Source organism: Cervus elaphus, chromosome 8, assembly GCF_910594005.1.
Source record: "Cervus elaphus chromosome 8, mCerEla1.1, whole genome shotgun sequence".
In the NCBI taxonomy this organism is placed as follows: Eukaryota; Metazoa; Chordata; class Mammalia; order Artiodactyla; family Cervidae; genus Cervus; species Cervus elaphus.
In genome coordinates this window covers 51,832,243-51,854,696 of record NC_057822.1, presented here as the reverse complement: position 1 = coordinate 51,854,696, position 22,454 = coordinate 51,832,243, and positions in this window count along the sequence as shown.

Below are 22,454 nucleotides of genomic sequence, written 5' to 3'. Positions count from 1 at the left end.
TAGAAATAGCCTGACATCTACCACATGCACAGTTGGTGGAAAATTAAATATTAATACTAGCTTTATGAAGAGGTTATTAAGTAGGAGCATCATATCAAAATCAACCAATGTGAGGAACACTAAAATATATTATATCACCCTGCTACATATATGTATTCTTTCCTAGTGGCTCAGATGATAAAGAATCTGACTGCAACGGGTTGGGAAGGTCCTTTAGGGAAGGGAATGGCTACCCACTCCAGTATTCTTGCCTGGAGAATACCATGGACAGAGTAGCCTGGTGGGCTACAATCCACAGGATCACAAAGAGTCAGACAAGACTGAGCAATTAACACTTTCACTTTTCACATATGTGTGTTAAATGTTTTTATTATTTTAATTTTATGAGATAACCCAAATACATTACTTTGCAAAGGAAAATACAGGTAAAGAACAACCTTTCTCTTTTAAACAACAGGGGCATATGCACTGAATTATATGCTTTTATTTTTATTCTGTAAACTTACTCTGTTGCTGCTGCTACTGCTAGCTTCAGTCGTGTCTGACTCTGTGCAACCCAATAGATGGCAGCCCACCAGGCTCCCCAATCCCTGGGATTCTCCAGGCAAGAACACTGGAGTGGGTTGCCATTTCCTTCTCCAATGCATGAAAGTGAAAAGTGAAAGTGAAGTCGCTCAGTTGTCTCCGACTCTTATGACCCCATGGACTGCAACCTAGCAGGCTCCTCCATCCATGGGATTTTCTAGTCAAGAGTACTGGAATGGGGTGCCATTGCCTTCTCTGGAAACTTACTCTAGAAACCATTAATTACCTAATTAACTATAGGAATTAAGGTGTGAGTTGATGAATAAGAAAAATAACACTTCCATTATTTGATTTTTTATCATGTACCTTTATTATTTTTGATAAGATTATTTTATTATGAAAACAGAGGTCCAGCAGTCAGCTTCTTCAATCATGTCCCGGGATTTTATTGACTGTGAGGACCACAGAAAGCCTTTATCTCACAAAGTACTGTGACGCAAAAGTGAAAGAAAGTGAAGTCACTCAGTCGTGTCCAACTCTTTGAGACCCGGTGAACTGTAGCCCCCACCAGGCTCCTCTGTCCATGGGATTCTCCAGGCAAGAGTACTGGAGTGGGTTGCCATTTCCTTCTTCAGGGGACCTTCCCAACACAGGGATCAAACCTGTGTCCATGCATTGCAGGCAGACGCTTTATCCTCTGAGCCACCAGGGAAGCCCAATGCTGATAATTCTTTAATCCCACATCCCTCACTTTTTCTTTCTGGCTCAGCACAATGACAGTTCCTACTGAGAACCAGTAGTTAGGAGTCAGGAGGTTAATAAAAATCTTCTCTTAAAGGTCATGTGTCCTAGAAAACTGAGGTCAAGTTTTACAGATTGATATTTAACTATTGGTTCACATGAGAATCACCAACAGAACATTTTAATGATAGATATTCATTGGCCTAGTGGAAGGAAGCCAAATCATCTGTATATACTAATTATTTACTTTGAATGGAGCATAATTACAAAATTGGGATGTTTTTGCCATACATCAATATGAATCAACCACAGTTATACATGTGTCCCCTCCATCTTGAACCCCCCTTCCTCCTTCTCCACCCTAAACCTCTAGGTTGTCACAGAACCCTTGCTTTGGGTGTGAAGACCTATTTCTGATTTTAATCTACAGTTCCATTTTTTGTAAGGTGTAAAATATAGTTTCAATATTCTTTGGATGATTTGTGTACACATTAATTCTTAGAAATATCATTCTATCTCCTTTAAACACAGAGAGAGGGAGAGAGGAGGGGTTTAAAGTGATTCCGAGACATGGCAGTAGTTAAAGGTGTATGCATTTCCATTTCTTCCTGCATGCTGTTCTTCTGGCTCTGCTCAGGAGCCCATTGCCTTGTGAAAGGAAATTCCAGGTTTCTTTCCTTGTTAGTCATCTCAGTCAAGCTGTATCCCTGCTATCTATATCCAGGACAGTAGCAAGCTAAGTTTATACCAGAATCTCAGTTAACTCTATAATATTCCTGCAAATACTTTTAGTACAAGGACAATGAAGAGAAAGAATCATTAATTCAACTTCTGTAGTTTTCAAGCTGTGCTTCATAAACAGTGCAACTTTTGAGAGTTTAAGTCAGTCATCATCACGCATGCAAAGTAAGTAAGATAAGATGTGCTTTTGGTTGTGGTTGGCCAATATTAGGAGACTAGACAACACTAGGGAATAGATAGGATATGAGATGTGGCATAACTCTGGATTTCATTAAGGGACACCACAGACAAGGACAAGAATGGCAGATCTTAAGTAATGTCACAATGTTGTCATGTTGTCAAATATGTCAAAGAATGTTCATAGGCTCATATTGTCAAATATGTCAAAGAATGTTCATAGGCTCATGTTGTCAAATATGTCAAAGAATGTTCATAGGCTCATGTTGTCAAATACGTCAAAGAATGTTCATAGGCTCATGTTGTCAAATATGTCAAAGAATGTTCATAGGCTCATATTGTCAAAGAATGTTCCCAACTGGACAGCAGATCCTGATTGTGATACTACTTCTTTTGTACAACTCTTACCTTATATTGGGGCTTCCCAGATGGCTTGGTGGTAAAAGAGCCCACCTGCCAAGCTTCCCTGGTGGTTCAGACCATAAAGAATCTCCCTGGATGCAGAAGACACAAGAGATGCAATTTCCATCCCTGCATTGGGAAGATCCTCTGGAGAAGGGAATGGTTACCCACTCCAGTATTCTTGCCTGGAGAATTCCATGGACAGAGGAGTCCATGAGGTCTGAAAAAGTCAGACATGGCTGAGTGACTAACACTTTCCCTTATGCTGGGTAAGGAATATCCTAGATTTCAGCTGTTTTCCTGCTCAGTGAAAATGTAAGGACAACTTTTCTGCATTCACTCAGAGGGGTATGAAAAGATGAACCTCTTTGCAAAGCAGATGAGTTTATGAACAAACTAAATCATTACAGAAAGGGGAAGTGCTTCATAGGGAGTCCTATCAATCATTACTGAAACCTCTTGGCACAATTACATTTCATTATTACACTTTCCCCTCATTAAAATGTAGCCCTCTAGACTTATCCTGTGGGATTTTGATGATTTCTGGATGAATAATATGCAATAAAATTTATTTTATTAGAAGGAAGTGGATATGGTAATGCCTAAAGGCACAGAACATTAGGGGAAATACTTTACTCTTTGATTTAAAATATCCATGGTGATGACAATATATCATATTTTTATAGTTATCAGTACATATAACATCACCACTAATACTTCTTTTAATTCTCAAAAATATTCTTTGAACTAATAAGTATTCTCATTACCTCCATTTTACAGATGAACACAACTTAAAGAATCAACTAACTTATTGAAATCCAAATGGTAGCAATGGCATACATATTTTTCCCTACCTCTAAGTTCATGGCTTTTCCAGCAAAGCACATCAGACTTCCATTTTCAATAATGAATAAGTAATATGTGATTTTCTGGGTTTCTATGAATAGTACATAATTTTTATTGCTTGTCAAAGCTTTCTGGCCTTGCTACTTCATTCAATCAAAGTTTAATAATGTGATCTCCTTGAAGTATACTATTAGAAAATAAAATTAATTAGTTGAAGCCCAGTGGTACAGATAACCTAACTACTGAAAAAAAAAAACTGATTCTCCCTCAGGACATGGCCTCTATACAGGGCTAAATTTGAAGCACAGATTTCTTTTTCTTTTTTCTAGTGGGAAAATAATTCAAATTCTTGTAATAGACAACTGCACAAGAAACTTATTTTTAAATATGCTCTTTAAAGGTTAAATTGATGTTAAACTGGTTTTCTAAACTAATACACCAGATGAGTCTTCAAGAGTGGGGACAGCTGTCAGTTCTTTTACATCACACTCTCGACAGTGCTATCTCTAAGACATGCTGGCAAGACACAGGAAATCAGTTTCAGCCAAATTCCCACATTTCAGAGTCTTGCTGATGAGAGCAGAAGAGAGTCTGTTGACAAGAAAGTGTGGGTGGGTGATCAAACCCATGTATACAGTGTATCACCGACTCACACTTGTCTCAATCTAGAGAAGGACCATTTTATGTCTAGTGTTTATGTTTTAGATAAATACCAACTATTTCAAAAGCTAGTGCTTCAAGAATGGAAACAAGTTTACTAAACAGTGAGCTGTGATTTTTCAGCAATCACATTAAAAACGTTCCTAAGCTCAACAGTTCTTTAAAACTATAGACAAGGCCACAAAAATACACATATCTTTTAAATTTGAGGACTTAAGCATTTTGTGCAGTTCAAAAATGTTTTAGAGTACTTTACAAGTCCTAAAATGTCTTAGTTCAATAAAGAGCTCTAAGCAATGATACTCATGATAAATAAATTAAAATGTATCTTAAATAGTTAATGTCTCATGCAAATTTTACCTAAATACTGATAATTTATATTATCACTGATGTGTATACTCAAGGAATATTCATTTGTTTTTTCAGTTCAAATTTTGATAAATATAATGTTGCCAATGGCATTGAAAACCTGTAAGATGTTGAGATATATTTATGCATTATGCTTTTTAAAAAGCTAGCCCCTACCCCCAGCAAAATTTGTTTTTCTTTATTATTTTGGCACATATTATTTCCTCTTCATCAGTGATTTTAATTATAGCTACAATATTCATTACTTTTTACAAATTTTTGTTTGACTTAATACCTCTTTTTATTTCCATTCTTGTGACCATTGAGAGAATGGGAAAGCTTTAATGACTTCAATATTTTATAAATTTACTTCATCCATTCCCTAGACTATGGTTAAAAGTAAATACAAATTTTGAGATGTCTCACTAAAATTAAAACATGTCCTGAAATTTGTCACCTTTATTTTGCTTTACTGTCTCCTTTTCTTAAGATATCTTTTCTCATCCTGTTATTGAAAGTGGGGTCTGGCTCCAAACCACTCAAAAGCCATTAAAGAGGCCAGGTTGGTGGAAGAGAAAATTCGCTTTATTTTGGATGCCAGCCACCAGAGAGGGTGAGGGGAAGTGGACTCCAGTTCAAAGGCTGAAGAGCCTCCCACTGCCAGTGTGGAAGAGCTTTTATAGACAGAGGAAGGGTCTACATGTAGAAACAGCACAGTCAACAGCACAGTCAGTTTCTGACTGTCGTCTTGAAACTGGTCATCAGTCATCTCGATTGTTTCAGGTAGTCAGTTCCAGAGTCAGTTTGTTTCCATTTCTTTGAGGCTAATTCTCAGATTTGTGGTAGCTTTGTGATGGCTATAGTCCGGACATCATACCGTTAACCTCTACCTGGAGGAGGTTTCAGTATCTATGACAGCGCACAGGATACGGCTCAGAATACTGTAAGTGAAGTTGCTCAGTCGTGTCCAACTCTTTGCAACCCCATGGACTGCAGTCTCCCAGGCTCCTCCGTCCATGGGATTTTCCAGGCAAGAGTACTGGAGTGGGTTGCCATTTCCTTCTCCACAGAATATTATGAGAGCCCTCAAAAAGGAACGAAGGGTCCTTTACTATGCTTAATGACCACATTGTTTTTATTTAGTCTCCTTCAGCAGTTTTCCTTTGTTTTTGCTTGTTCTCATGTCTCTGATTATACCTATTCTTTGGCTAAAGCTTTTCCACAAACAAAAGGCGGGCAGAGGACATGGGGGTCAAGGACCATAGGGTTCTTCTCTGATTTAATCTGATATGTTATGATCCCATTAATTTTCCACAAACATGTCTGTACCTTATGTTCTGCAATTACTTTGTACTTTTGTACTTCTCTTTTTAAGTGGGAAAAACTATTTTGCCTATTTTGTCACTAGAAACAGTCAGCTGTGGATGGAGATCCTGGAGTTGCTTTATCTATGTACTATTTTTCCTATTTTTTTTTCTAGTTTTCCTTTTTTCTCACCCATTTATACTATTTTGGGGATTATAAACTCTACACTTCCTGCTTGTGTAAAAGTTAAAATCAGATAGACAACAGGGTTTGTACAATACCTTAAGAGTCAGTTAGATTTTTCAGATTCAAATTAAAGAAGAAATTTCAAGTTAAAGAAGAATATCTAGCCTTAAAAAGCAAAGCAACAACAAAATCTGTAAAAAATAAAACAATAAAAAACAAACAAACAAACAAATCTATAAGGCCTAGAAAGAAAGTATTAGAAAATGTAGGCTATAATATGCTGTCTTCAGTTATTGGGAAGAGGGTGTCTCTATGAAAGAACAAAGGCAGCTGATCCAATCAAATTTTCTTCTAAACATCTAAATGACAGATCTGGCAAACAAAAGAAAATTCATGTGGAATTCTTCAATAGAATGCACTTGGTTTCTTATAATTTTTATTGAAATATAATTGATATATAGCATTAGTAGTGATTCTATATATGTATGTAATACAAAATGATCACCACAATAAATCTTGTTAATATTCATCACTACACACAATTATATATTTTTCTTGTGATGAGAACTTTTAATACCTATTCCCTTAACTTTTGGGCTTCCCTGGTAGCTCAGTTGGTAAAGAATCTGCTTGCAATGCAGGAGTCCACTTGCAATGCAGGAGAACAGGGTTCAATTACTGGGTCCGGAAGATCCCCTGGAGAAGGAAATGGCAACCCACTCCAGTATTCTTGCCTGGGAAATCCTATGGACAGAGAAGCCTGATGGGCTAAAGTCCATGGGGTCGCAAGAGTTGGACACAACCTAGCAACTAAACCACCAAACCACCTGTTAATTTTCAAGTATTCAATATAGTATTGTTAACTATAGAGATTATACTGTATATTATATCCCTAGAGTTGATTACTTTATAACTGAAAATTTACACATTTTGATCATCTTCACTCATTTTGACCACCCTCTAATTCTAGCCTCTGGCAACCACCACTGCCTTGAGTTTCTTAGGGAAAAAAAGCAAGCCCTGGACTTTACAGATTTAAGCTAAATGGTTCCTTATGAGAGGGTAACAGTCAGGAAGGCCAGGGGTCTCCAAAGGGAGGAAAGAGGCTGCAAGTGCCAGACATTTCTGTCTCTCTTAAGCGGCAGGTGGAAAAAAAACAGCGATATTTTTTCTTCTCTACACAAATTTAAAAGGAGGTTTCTCTTAAAATGCTGTGTTGCCATGACACCTGGTTTCACCTGAAGCTAACTACTCTCAAACCTTGAGTTAACCAATACATTTCTTTTTCTTATGGAAACGTTGTCTTAAGCTATGTTAATGTACCCCGACTCTATCTTCAAGTTGGTTCCGCCAAATGGCCCAACCTACTTACTCAGGTATTGTTCCCCTAATCTATGTAAATGAAACTATTTGTTGGTATTCTGCCCTTCTACAAGATTCAAGTCAATCGTTTTATGGCCAGGGATGAATTATCTGGTGCCATTCTAAATTTTATGACATTCCTTTCTTTTCATTAACAGACTGTGAGTGACTATATAACATACAGCTAAAGACAAGGAGGGGGTTACTCTTTTGCCCACTTCTGATGCCTATGTCAAAAGCTTTCTCTATCTCCTTTATACTTTAATAAAACTTTATTACACAAAAGCTCTGAGCGATCCAGCCTCGTCTCTGGCCCCGGATTGAATTCATCTCCTCCGGAGGCCAAGAGTCCTGCGTCTTATCATTCAGCAACAACCTTTCACTTAGAAAACATTGTATAAGCTATGAAATAAACTAAATGTAAAACAGAGATGTTTCATGTTGAGATGGCTCTCTTGCACAAATGAAGTGAATGGCCTATGTGATTTAGAGATTTGATGTATGAATTTTCTATTGCTACTGTAAAAAATTACCAGCACTGAGTGGCCCAGGATTTTAATTTTTAAACTCAAGGATTTTAATCTTAAATTCCTTTGGTCAAAACTCTGCTATAGATCTTCCTGGGTTAAACTCAACATGTCAGCAAGGCTGCATTCCACTCTGAAAGTTCTAGAAAATCTATTTCTTTGCCTAGTCCAGCTACTGGAAGCCACACACATTAACTTATAGCCCTTTCTCCATATTTTCTCTCTTCTATATCCTTCTGCTTCCACTTTTAAGGGCCTTCTTTTCTTTTTACATCTTCTTCTTTCCAACCTATTCCACTTATCACAGGACAGTCATTTAAAAAGTAATACCTATTTGTCACAGTTTTCTTGAGATACAATTGGCATACAGCACTGTATAAGTTAAAAAATTTCTGTGACTCTAAGGGTATAAGCTGTGTATTCTTCCACTAGTGTAACTCCAGCCAAAGCAAAAAGCTGTAAAGAAAAATTAAATCTTAAGATAGTCAGAGATATCAGTTTAGCCAGTCTTTTAATTTACTATGGAAGACATTAAATAGTGAATTATCAGATTTAATTTCCACATTATATTTCTAACCGCTTTTTGATATAGGTGCTAATAAGCAGCAAAAAGGATAAATGGAAGACATATACAGGAAGAACGCAAAATGAAATAATTCACAGGTGTGATTATTAGCCTCTGATAAGTGAATAAAATGGCTAAAATTGCAATCTAGGGGATAGAAAATTTGAAGCTAAATAGTTTGTATACTAACAACATATTTTTCCTATGAATTGGACAATGAATCTAAGATGCAAGCTTAGTCACTCAGTCGTGTCTGACTCGTTGCAAACCATTGGACTATAGCCCCCCAGGCTCCTCTGTCCATAGGATTTTTTAGGCAAGAATACTGGAGTGGGTTGCCATTTCTTTCTCCAAGGGATCTTCCTGACTCAGGGATTAAAGGACTTCCCGATGGCTAGGCAGGTAAAGAATCTACCTGCAATGCAGGAATCTAAGGTATTTTCTCCCAAATCCCATTATACACAAAGTCACAACACATATGTACACATGTATATGTACATGTATTTACACATATGGGCATAAGGATAAGAGATATTTATGACTGTCTCTAATAAAATCATGTACAAGAGCGCACTGAGTATTCTCTCTATGGAGTGAAAAATGTATGAGCATCATCCCCTTAGGCTGTGACTCTTAAAAATTAACTCTTTGTCTATTCTAGCTAGAATAATGAATAATATATGGCTATTTCAAGCCTAGTAAATGGGTTCAAGCATAATTCTCTTACAATTGAGAAATAAGTTCATAACTTATGAGATCTTTTCACTGGGTTCCATGAAATATTACGATTGCTCTGCCTCTGCTTAACAGCTTATTTTTCCTGAGAGACCTATGAGAATAACAAGGAGCAAAGATCAATTAAAACATAATCTTAGGAACTACATTTGTGTTAGTATTTTAAAAGCATGAGAACAAGACTGGCCCAAGGAAAAATGATGAAGTAAGACTTTTGGTTTAGTCGACATGTTAAGTCTTTCTGTGTGTGCTCTGTACAGCAGTTGTTTAAATACATATCTTGTGCTTGAGTGTGTGCTAAGTCGCCTCAGTTGTGTTCGACTCTTTGTGTAGCCCATCAATCCCTCTGTCCGTAGGATCCTCCAGGCAGGAATACTGGAGTGGGTTGCCATGCCCTCCTCCGGGGGATCTTCCCTATCCAGGGGTCAAATTGGTGCCTCTTAAGTCTCCTGAATGGGCACACAGATTCTTTACCACCAAACCACCAGGGAAGATAAAGAGTAAATATATACATAAGTGCATATAAAACTACTTTGCACATTTTATTTATAGGCTATATTTTTAGAACATCTGTCTATCACATTTCCACTTTTACCAGGGTGGACTATCCTTTCTATGAAGTCACTTAGCTCTGTAACCACTATAGCATTCATTCTATCACTCTGTAAATGTATACTTCTACACATCTCTCCAGTAATGCAGTGTTGGGAATGTCTTGTGTATGCCATCTTCACATCTTCAAATTCTGATATGGTGTTTAATACTTAATAAGTAAATGTGTGTGTGCTTAATTGCTCAGTCATGTCCGACTCTTTGCAACCCCATGGACTGTAGCCCGCCAGGCTCCTCTGTCCATGGGGCTTCTCCTGGCAAGAATACTGGAGTGGGTTGTCATGCCCTCCACCAGGGGATCTTCCCAACCCAGGGAATGAATCCAGGTCTCCCGCATTGTAGGCAGTTTCTTTACCATCCGAGTCACCAGGGAAGCCCAATAAGTGAATACTATATGCTATTTCTGAAAAATAACTATAAAACTATAATTTTTAAAAGCCATTTTATTTATGTAAAGCACAATTAAGTATAAAAAATACAAAATAGTTTGTTTCCTGATCTTTTTTATGAAGAATAATAAAATGAAATCAGTCTAGTCATTGACAAGTCTTTTATTCTAGAATTACTACTTTTAAATTGTGTGTTGTAAAAATATAGATTCCCTTTCATTGCTTGTCCACAATGTCTTCAAATGAAATTCAATGTTATCTAAATTTCATGAAGAACCCAATAATTTGAAATTCCTAATATACCAGGATAGTCTTTTTTAAAAAATTGTGGTAAGAACACTTAGTTTGAGACCTATCTTCTTAGCAGTTTTTTAAGAGCACAATACAGTGTTGGGCTTCCCAGGTAGCTCAGTAGTAAAGAATTTGTCTGCTGATCAGAAGACATGTGTTTGATCCTTGGACTGATAAGATCCCCTGGAGAAGGAAATGGCAACCCACTCCAGTCTTCTTGCCTAGAGAATCCCCATGGACAGAGAGCCTGGTGGGCTATAGTCCCCGGGTTGCCAAAGAGAAGGACACTACTGGGTGACTAAACACAGCACAGAGCATCCGGTATTCTTGGCTGGGAAATCCCATGAACAGAGGAGCCTGACGGGCTACAGTCCATGGATCGCAAAACAGCGGGACATAACTTAGCTACTAATAACAGCAACAGTGTTGTTAAGTATAAGCACAATATTGTACAACAGATATCTGCAATTTGTTAGTTGTATAAAAAGTGAAAGTCACTCAGTTGTGTCCGGCTCTTTACTACCCATGGACTGTACTGAATTTTCCAGGCCAGAGTATTGGAATGGGTAGCTGTTCCCTTCTCCAGGGGATCTTCCCAAACCAGGGATCTAATCCAGGTCTCCCATATTGCAGCTGCATTCTTTACCAGCTGAGACACCAGGAAAGCCTGAGAATACTGGAGTGGGTAGTCTATCCCTTCTCCAGAGAATCTTCCTTACCCAGAAATCGAACCAGGTCTCCTGCATTGCAGGCAGGTTCTTCACCAGCTGATCTACCATACTTTAAATGAAGTATCTTAAATAGTCAAACACACAGAGAATAAAATTTTATACTGTATAATACTTCTTTCAGACAGCTTCAAAACCTTGGATGATATTTTGTCCCTCTTCCTTGTAAATGTCTGTTCCATTGCTCATTCTCCCTGAAATACACATGTAGTCCCCTAGGTTTGCCCTTGATAATGGCTTTCTCAATATTTCCTCCATAATGATCTATCATAACCTTTTTGAATCATAAAAATATATACATTTACTACACCACATATATCAATTTCTAATCACCATCTTACACTGAGTTCACATTGTCTTACGCATTCAGACTAGACTCTCTTAACCCAAAGTCTCTTGAACACTACTTACAAATGTTTAATCATTATCATTTTTATAAAAAAGTATGCTAATGAATCAGTATCACAATAAAATAAAGTTCTGATTTGTTGTTGTTGTTTAGTAAGTTATGTCCAACTCTTTGCAACCCCATGGACTCTAGCAGACCAGGCTCCTCTGTCCTCCACTATGTAACAGAGTTTGCTCAAATTCATGTCTCTTGAGTTCATGATGCTGTTTAACCATCTCATCCTCTACTGCCCCTTTCTCCTTTTGCCTTCAGTCTTTCTCAGCATCAGGGTCTTTTCCAATGGATCGGTTCTTTGCATCAAGTGGTCAAAGTATTGGAACTTCCATGTAGCATTTAAGGCCTCCATACTCTTATTTGCCCTACTTCTCAGCTATGTTACCCACTTATTCATAAGAAAAGTCTTTTCCACCAGGTTCCTGTGAAAGTATTACTCCCTCCTTTAGACTTGTGCAAATAATAGCCATTTTTTATGGCCTTTTTCCATTAAAGATTTTTCTAGAACCCCCAATATTTATGGCATTTAATACCAGCCTCCACTATATGGAATTTTTACAAGCTTCTTTGTACTAATTGTTTATTTTTTAAATTACATGTTCCAGTTTAGATTGTGAGACCTTCAAAAATGAAAATATCATTTCATATTTCCCAATATTCTCAGGAAGAGAGCATCTGTTTATCTGTGTACTGCACACACATTGCTCATTAATAAACCATTGGTGAGGATTTAATTTAGAATTTGCATATGAATTACACACATTTACAGTAAGCGATTATTATGTAACTAAAGTAAGCATGCAAGGAACAGTCGTAGACTTTGAAACCCAATAAACTTGAATCACACAGTTTGTATATATTTCCCTTGGATTCATCATTTGGATCTCTGAATTTTTTTTTTTCATCTTAAAATGGGAATAATTACTATCAACTTTTTCAAGTCATTGTGAAGTTGAAAGTAAGCAGTAAAACCAGATCCTCTACAAAAGTTTCTGTATATTCCCTTGGGTGGTTGAAACAACTGCAAAAAGAGTACTGTTATAATTACATTTTGACATATTTACAAAAATGAGAGGCTTTTTATTACAACAATATCAAAATTTACATTAAGTAATAACTAAGTTACATAATATTACATAAGTAATAATTAAGTAGTAATAAAGTTTTACACTCAGTGGCTGATAGACACATGAAAAAAATCCTAAGAAATGATTATATTTATTTGATGTGGTGGCTTTCATTGCTGTAAAAGATTACCCGTTATTACACAGGCAAGCTAAAATCCTAATTGCTCTGTAGCATTTGAGAAGCTAGTCTGAAAAATAGGTTAACTGAGAATGACTAAAAGCCACCTTTGTGTAGAATTTGTCTCACTCGAACTTATATTTACTCTATGTATGTGGCTTCTCAACTATCGCACACATTGTACAAAAAGCAATAACTTGCATTGACATTATCTACACCATGTAGGTCTTTATTCAATTACATCCCACCTCAAGCAATTTTTTTTCTACACGGCATCGATTTGGTTGTTTTTTAACCTTTCCTCATTTCTTCCCTTCAGTCCTCTTTAATTCCAGATGGCACATCAAGATGTCTTTACTGATTGTTTTGTAATAAAATCTCTCACAGCTGAGGAGCATAGATCTCTGTGTTTAAAGGAGAAAAAATCCAGCAATAAGCCAGGATCCAGAGGAACAGTTCTTTAAATATACTCCAAGCACTGGAGCTGGCAATTTTTTGGTAACCTCTACCTTACTTGAAGATACTTTAATGCTGATGTGAATGAATCTGGGGTCATATTTTAGTTCTGAGAGGCAGGTTCATGGGGGGAAATAAAATAAAATTTAGATATCAGCAGAACTTGTTTGGGACCTGGCTCTGTCATTTACTAGTTTAGTGATTTTTGAACAGCCTGCTTAATCTTTTAACCCTCAGACCATGCATCTATTTAAAAATGAGATGTAATTGCAATAGTGTTGTGGGAAATTAAAAAGATTGTACATGATACCACTGCACTGTCTGGGAATAATTCTTGAAAGATAGGAATCTGCTGATTTAAATAACTTCCTCAGAAATCAATTACAGAGTTTGTCTTATTAGGTTTGGCTGAGAAGATTTCTTATATATATATATGCATATATATATTTATAAATTATATATATATAATTCATATATATATGCAAATTTATATATATATGCACATTTTATCCCCAAATTATAAAATAATTCTGATATTTTTTAATACAATATAAGTAAGACCCTTGGGGTAAATTTATGGCTTATAAGAAAATATATCTTGGTGAAAAATATGCCAACTTAAAAGACTTGATGTAACATAAACAGGTATATTTGTATATAGGGATTAAATAAGCTTACTTTCAAAAATCTTGAGCTCAGAGTTACTGTAATTAGTGTGTGCCAACAAGGAATTTACACTGGCCTGTCACCCACATTTGACAAATGGTGATGGTTTGCAGCTAGAATAAGCACAGTTGCTTTATATTTGTCATACATGAGTTTAATGGTTGGTTTATCTTCCTTTATTGGAAATCCATTGTAATCTATACATAATGGATATAAAGTGCATCCAGGAAATGTTTTCTGATTATATGCTCTAAGAAGCTGCACCCTAAGGATTTAAATATATTACAATGCAAAGTAAGCTACAGTTTAATCATTCAGTGGCATAAGAAGCTTCCAGAAATAATATCTAACATGGCATCAATACTGAAGTAAGAGAACAGACATTGTGGGAAATAAATATTTGACTTTCAATGTCTAATTTTCAATATATATGAACCATGTGATACAATGAATTTATGCAGAATTCCTTCTTGTCTATTTTCACTTTTACCAAGTGCAAATTCCAAATAGAACTGTATAAAATGTACAAATACATTTATTTCACTGAAAATACAGATGTAGAAAAAGTAACGTTAAAATAATATAGCACCAATATATGCAGTGCTGTTATTTATAAACATAGTGGAAAAGACAATGCTATACGTTGCTGTAATTGTCAGCACCACAATCATCAGATAGTGTCCTCATGATCTAGTTATATATCCTTAGTTATTATCTTAAAGGGTTTGTGTTACACTGTAATTGGAAAGATCCATATAGTTATTTAGACCTTAGCTATGTCTTATCTAAACATATTCTTACTTTTTAATTTTTTGATCCAGTTGTGAGCTTGGATTCTTCAAGTAACTGGAAAGATTTTAGCTCCATCAATTGAGTAAGTAGCCTATTCTATTGCTCCTCACCCATGTTGTCACCTGGTAGCGTACTTGAGTGTATCTCCCGATGCCCCCACCAACTTCAGTGAAGTCTGTAGTGCAGAGAAATTCATGTATTGAAAGCAATTGTAAAAGTGGATGTCATGTACTAGGAAAAGAAATCAGGGAAAAAAATCCATATTTAGTGAATTGATAGTTTGTAAAGATAAATTTTCAAGCAGAATTCATCATAGAAGTTATTTAAACTTAAATAGAGTTGATTCTTTTGAAGAATTAGGATGTAAGGGCTAATTATAAAGCTACTGTGGGATTAGCAGTCTTTTTTATGAGCACGTACATCACAATAACTGGCTGACTATAAACTTTTCCCAAATATTGGGTTACCTAACAATTGACGTCATTAGAGTCATTATTTAAAAACGATGATGCTAATGTCATTAACTGCTTTTGGTCTTTAATGACTCCTCTTTGTCAAACTTTCTTAATATGTTCTATGATGTTGCATGACCACCTAACTTCTATCTCTCCACCTCTATATTTGACACTTCAGACTCAGAATTATGAAACTCCATTCCCTGTACACACACCTGCTTCGTGCCTCCAAGATTTTCTTCATTCAAGTGCTTATTTTTGTACACTCACTGGGTCACTCTGTTGCCTAATGGACACAAAATAAAAGTGGTTAGGATGTTATTGTTTCTATTGAAAAATTTCTTCTTTTCTAATCCTTGAAAGCATAAGTATATGCGCAATCATGTGTATGTCTGATACTGCTTTTACCTTACACATCGTCATTTTAAGATCATGCCCCAGTGTCCTCTAGGTCATGAAGTCATTAGAAGACAGAGTATGCTTATTTATCAATAGAGACATAGTAGTTGATATTTGGAAAGTACTCATTTATTATTTGTTAAACTTTTGAAAGGAATGCATCTTTATTTTATATTGTATTACTTTTTTCTTCAATAAGACTTTTATCCTCAATTTTGTGATATTTTTAATTTTCTTTATCACTTTCTCTACCTATCTTCATGTCATCTAATCATTTAATTTTCTTTTCATATAGTTACATCTAGAAATAATACCTTAGATGATGATTTTATAGTAATAGTAGTAAAGATGTATCCTGAAATATAAACAGGTACTAAAAATTTGAAGAAAGATTTTATGCAAAAAAATTGGTCATATGTATGATATTAATACAGCATTATGAAATAAATTCTTTAAATATATATTTTAGAGCTCAATCTATTATATTACTTAAATACTTTTAGTATTTAAATATTTAATATTTTAAAATATTAAATATTTATATATTCAATACTACTAGTATTTAAGTATTAATAAATTAGCTTATATGTGTATAATTTAGTACATTTCAAAATGCTTTCTTTCCCTCAATAGAGAAAGCATTTCCTCTTAGCCATTGTTTTTTCAACAATAAAAGTATATATTTATAAGGGTAAATTTTAGCTAATCTCCATAGAGTCCCTTAGACTGCAAGGAGATTCAACCAGTCCATCCTAAAGGAAATCAGTCCTGAATGTTCATTGGAAGGACTGATGCTGAAGCTGAAACTCTAATACTTTGGCCACCTGATGAGAAGAACTGACTAATTTGAAAAGACCCTGATGCTGGGAAAGACTAAGGGCAGGAGGAGAAGGGGATGAGAGGATGAGATGGTTGGATGGCATCACCGACTCAAGGGACATGAGTTTGGGTAAACTCCAGGAGTTGGTGATGGACAGGGAGGCCTGGGGTGTTGCAGTTCATGGGGTCGCAAAGAGTCAGACACTACTCAGCAACTGAACTGAAACTGAACTGATATTAGATGTTTTCAATTATAAACTTATGAAACCAGATTTGAGATTTTACTATTGGCCATATATTACTTGTATGATGTCTTGGAGATATATGTGAAGAATAACACTCTAAGAACTAGGAAATCATTTAGAATGAGTCATAGGCATAGAAAATTAAGGAGGTTGCTTTTGAAGAGAAATCTGTGTTATAAAATGTGTTAATACTAAAGATAGATTCTGGGCAGTTCAGTTTTATTGAGTTGGAGTCTAGAAGAGCATAGATGATGATTGAGCCTGTGTGGTGAATTGAGGCAGGCTACAATCAGGCAGACAAGAAAAATATACTGCAGATAAACACTGAAACAAACATAGATTTATATCCGTAAGCACCAACTCTGGGAAAAGGCAATAGCAGACATATCTTACTGTCATATGGTCATCTCAATTGCAATGGTTTCTTTGGAGCCCATGAATCATTCAGTCTGTGAGGCAAAATGCTGCTTCTAAAGCAGCAGTTGGTCATGGCCTTGCAGTAGTGGCTATGCTGGCTGAGTACAGACAATATGTGTACGCTGAGTGGAAAAAGCCTCAGGTAACAAATCAATACTGCCAGCGCACATAAACAGGACAGCAGCCCTGACAGCTCTTGTCCTAACACTTATGTATAAAGGACAGCATTTTGTGAAATATAAAAAAGTACTTCTGGGACTTCCCTGACGGTCCAGTGGTTAAGACCACCTTCCAATGAATAGGGTGCTGGTTCGATCCCTGGTAAGGGAGCTAGGAGCCCACATTCCTCATGGCTAAAAAATCAAAACATAAAAAACAAACAATATTGTAGCAAATGGAATAAAGACTTTAAAAAAAAGGTACTTCTGAAATTCCTAAATGAGGTAATATTGTTTGTGCATCTATCAGATCATCTCCCTATTTTTTTTTTATGATTCTATATTTCAAGACAAAGTTTCTAAGAATTTTATATTTTAAAGACTTGAAATAGCTTTGAGGTAGTTTTTACTAGTGACCTTCCACACAATTTAGATGCATCACAAACTGTTTCCTCCAAAAGAGTATTGGCTCACTTTTATACACAATGTGGTATAAAATGGTACACATAAAATGGTATTGACTGTCTTCCTATATACAAGTTCATCAAGGAAAGGGAGTCTATATTAGGAATTCTCTGAATTCTAGAAACTATAATCATGTAGTCTACAAACAGTGTTTTTGTAATCAATTTTAAGCTATGAAAGCAATTGTGCATGAATTGTCAATGAGATTTATGAAAAATAGTTGTTTCTCTTATGTATTTTAAAGTTAGATTAAGGATATGGTCACAATGTGCTTTGGAAAACTCAGAAAGTATACAAAATGTTTATGAGAAAGTGACTAGATTTAGTAAATAGTCACCACTTTTAAATGCAAATATATTAAACTGTTTGCAATTACATTTGTGTGCAATTATCCATAGTTAATATAAATACTTATTTACAGACTATTAAATACTTGACAGAGTTTGAAGCAGAAATTTTAACAGTCTCTGTCAATTGAGAGATGAGGTCACATCATCTTTTGAACTGTGCGCTTTCATTGTAAAATGTGACTCAATTTACAAAAGTTTATTTATATCTGCAGTTCTTTTATATGTTTCAGGCAAAACTTGCTATCACTCTTTGTACCAAACAAATGAGAAAATGTGCCTGAAACATGTAATAAATGCATATTCAATATGAGTATATTCAATGTCTATGAAACACAAGGTATTTGATGGCCACAGGAGTAAATTCAGACATACACACAGAGTGCATAGTTAATGTTTTATAGAAACTTGCCTTCTAGAAGGATAACTAAAACATTTTGCCAAAATTGCTATCAGTTTGGAACAAAATTGAGTCATTTGTAGAGACATGGATGGACCTAGAGAGTGTCATACAGAGTAAAGTAAGTCAGTAAAAGAAAAATAAATATAATAATGCATATATGTGGAATCTAGAAAAACTGTATAAATAATTTTATTTGCAAGGTTAAAATAGAGACACAGATGTAGAGAACAAACATATGGATACCAAACGGGAAGGCGGTGGGAGGAATTGGGATTTGGGATTGACACATATACACTATTGATTGTTGTGTTTTTTGTTGTCCAGTCACTAAGTTATATCTGACTCTGTGTGTGTGTGTCTGTGTGTGTGTGTGTGTGTCTGTGACCCATGCACTGCACTATGCCAGTCTCCTCTGTCCATGGGATTCCAGGCAAGCATACTGGAGTGGGTTGCCATGGCCTCTTCCAGGAAGTCTTCCTGACCTGGGGATTGAACCTGCATCTCCTGTGTCTCCTGTATTGCAGGCTGATGCTTTACCTACTGAGCCTAGTGGGAAGCCCAACACTATTGATACTATGCATAAAATAGACAACTAATAAGAACTCCACTTAATGCACTACGGGGACCCAGATGGAAAGGAAGCCCAAGAGGGAGGGGTTATATGTACACGTGTGGCTGATTCACTTTGCAGTACAGTAAAAACAACTTAACACTGTAACCATACTCCAATTAAAAGCAGTTAAGAATAGAAAACTTCTATTAAGATGAATCAAAGAAAGGATTAAAATTAAAGTGTAAGGAGACTTTTATTTTATTAGAATTGAGGAAAATATGATAAAGGAGGAAGCAAAACTTTAACCTTTGTTACAGGAAGAAGACCTGTCTTCAAAATAGTTTAATTCCAGAAGACTAGTGACAATTCTGGGGAAATATAGTCATCAAGTATTAGTAGGCACAGGGTCATAGAAAAGCATTTTGGTGACAAATTTGGGGATATCCAAGCTATATTTTTGATCATTGGTAATGGAGAACTATTGTTTTTCCTTGCTTGTTTAGTTTGGCTTTTATAAGTAGAAGTTTTCATTCAGTTCTAGGCTTTAGAAAAATGTCATTGAATTGCTATTTGAAGATGAAAAATCTGGACATATCAAGCACAGTCAAAATTTTATTACAACTTTCCAACTAATAAAGTAAATAGAAAATGACAGACTTGAGTTGGTAGAACAAAGCTATAAAATGTATTAATGAAGGGCTGAGGAAGAAGGACTATTCAAGGAAGATTTGATATTCCACAGTGAATATTATATGATTTAGGGGGAAGAGAAAGTAGATAGAATTCTAGACAGAATGTAAATACAGACTGTGGTCTTTTAAATGGTTGTAAGGGCAGAATCAGACTCAGAGAAGATATGGATTGGTGTCATCTACATGGAGAAAATGACCAGAAAGATTTAACAGTGCCACTTGTGAAGTCAAAATGGGTGCCTGGGGAGAATGAATAATTTCAGCAATTTTGGCTTCATTTATCAGTAGTTTCCTTCTTGAAACATCTTCTTCATAGAGCTGATGGGAACACATTTACTTACAGAAATCTGCATCTGTCTACAGCTACTGCAGAGCATTCTTGACTGCTTCATTCTTGTAAGAAATTTCAAGATATGCATAACCAAAGAATTCCCTTTGTCTGATGGAAGAAAGCTGCACGGGCAATGTTTAGATGATGCCCTGCCTGTCCACTCCAAACTTGTGAGTTTCTGAAACTCTGCTTCTGAAAACAGTGCTAGCAACAGTATGGCTTCCTTGGCTTCTCTCCTGCCACTCGCTTCACCCTGAGATTCATCTGAACAGACCTGGCCTGGCTCCAGAATCTCACAGATGGCCAGGTCCTAAATTCCAGTCACAGTGCCCCTTCAGTTGTACTTTTTGTCCTAGGCTTGGAACAAATCTTATTGTTGCAAATGACAAAGACCCTGTTTGGGTTTCTTATCAACTGTGTAATCAATTTTCTCTGTTAAACAACTTACATTAAAAATAGGTTGAATGGTTGCTGAAATTTTTCAAAAATGTGTAAAACTATTTTCATCAAGGGCTATGCCACCTGTCATGAGAATAAAAGAAAAGAAAACAAAACAAAACTGTTAATCCTTACAGGGAATCAACATAAATTTGACACTGTTTAGAACTGAAAAAGATTGAACACTTAATATCCAATCTACTTATTTATAAAATGATGAAACTGAGATAATGAGAGTTCTATTTGTAGTGATAGGACAGACCTATGCTCTCTGTCAGAGAGGGAATTTTTCTTCATTTAAGGTGTGTTGATTGATTTAGTAGTAGAGGACATTTCTCAAAAGGCAGCTATATTTCTATAGGTTGGAGTGTAGATGCAACAAATATTGGCAAAAAATTGTTAATTAAAAAGTTTCATTTTTTGTGCATTGGTGTGTTAAGAAAAATTAAGGTCTCAATTTTAATATTTTCAAAATATAATTAAAGAAACATACAAAAAGGATAGCTTAAACAGTCACAGCTTTGCATATACTGTGGAAATGTATAACTAATGGCTACATAAAGTTTCAGTATTTAGAGATTTCATTGGATCTCATTAAATTTATGTTACAGAATAACTAGGCTGGAAGTGAAGACCAGTGGGTACTATTACAGTCATTTCTCCCCACAAAATTACATCCTATGTATAATGGCAGTTTATTCAGAGAGAGTGTATTGACTCCATAACCAAAAGTTCCATTAAACCCATTATAAGAGGTTGTAATTTTGTATTCAGAGATTCTTTAATAGTGATTATTGACTCATGAGAATGTAGTCATTATAAACTATAAAGATTTCTTTATCATTATAGTTACAGTTTTCTTAAAGGAGAAAAATACTAGGCAAGAATCAGGGGAACTGGTATTGACTATAGCTCCAAAAATTAGCCAAGATAACTGCTTGAGTAATACATTTAACTCCTTTAACCAAAACCATCTTAGCTATGAATTGGGACTGACATCTTTTCTGACAGCCTCATGGAGCTTCTACAAATATAAATAAAAGCAATTTCATATGTTATATATAGAATTATACATAGAGACTGTATATAGATATAATATCAATACAAATTACATAGATATTTTGGAGATTACTATTACTGGCATTATTATTTTTTAACAGTTTCCATTATATTTACCTAATAATTTTGGCATAAGTTTGAAGTAAACTTTTATTTAGCTTCTAATTATAAATTTCTATATGATACTTGAGTCTGCTCTATGGAATAACTTTGACTTATGCTGAATTTTTTCATTTTATTTCCTTTATTTATACATATAAACAAATAAAATTATGAAAATACAAGAAACAAAAGGGATGAGTGAATGACAAAGTGAATTAATTTTCTTTTATAAATTTGAAATTACTAATCATCTATCCTTCAGACTTAAAAAAATTATTTTGTATATTTTATGTGAAAATATTGATAACTAATATCTTGAAAACTTAAGAATTATATCACATTTAAGATTATTTCATTTCTAGGCACAACTAGTTTGAAGATACAAAAAAGTCTTGTTGGCTATATTGGCTGTTTCATATATATGTGTATATATATATTGGCATGTATATAAAACTTCAGGTATAATAACACTGAGTCCAATAAAGACAGAAAATAACAGTTTTGGTTTGTATTTCATTTGGGCTCTTTTAAATAACAAAAGCAGTTTTAAGTGATATTGGTAATTTTTTAAAAAACAAGTATTTCACCAATTCCTGCAGAAACAATGGAGATATTAAGTATTATCTGTTTACTAAATTAATCTTAATAATTTATTTCTTCTTTTTAAAATTTGTTCACTTGACAATTAATAGTAAGTTCTTACATGCTTACCCAGGCCCCATGTTGTTCTTGGTGGTCAGAATGCAGCGCTGAATAAAGGACAAACATCTCTGTCTTCATGGACAACAGGTCTTCTCATCAAAGGGCAAACAGTAGAGTATAGCACTTTGAAGAAAAACAAAGTGGAGAGGAAGAGTGTTGGGAGTATT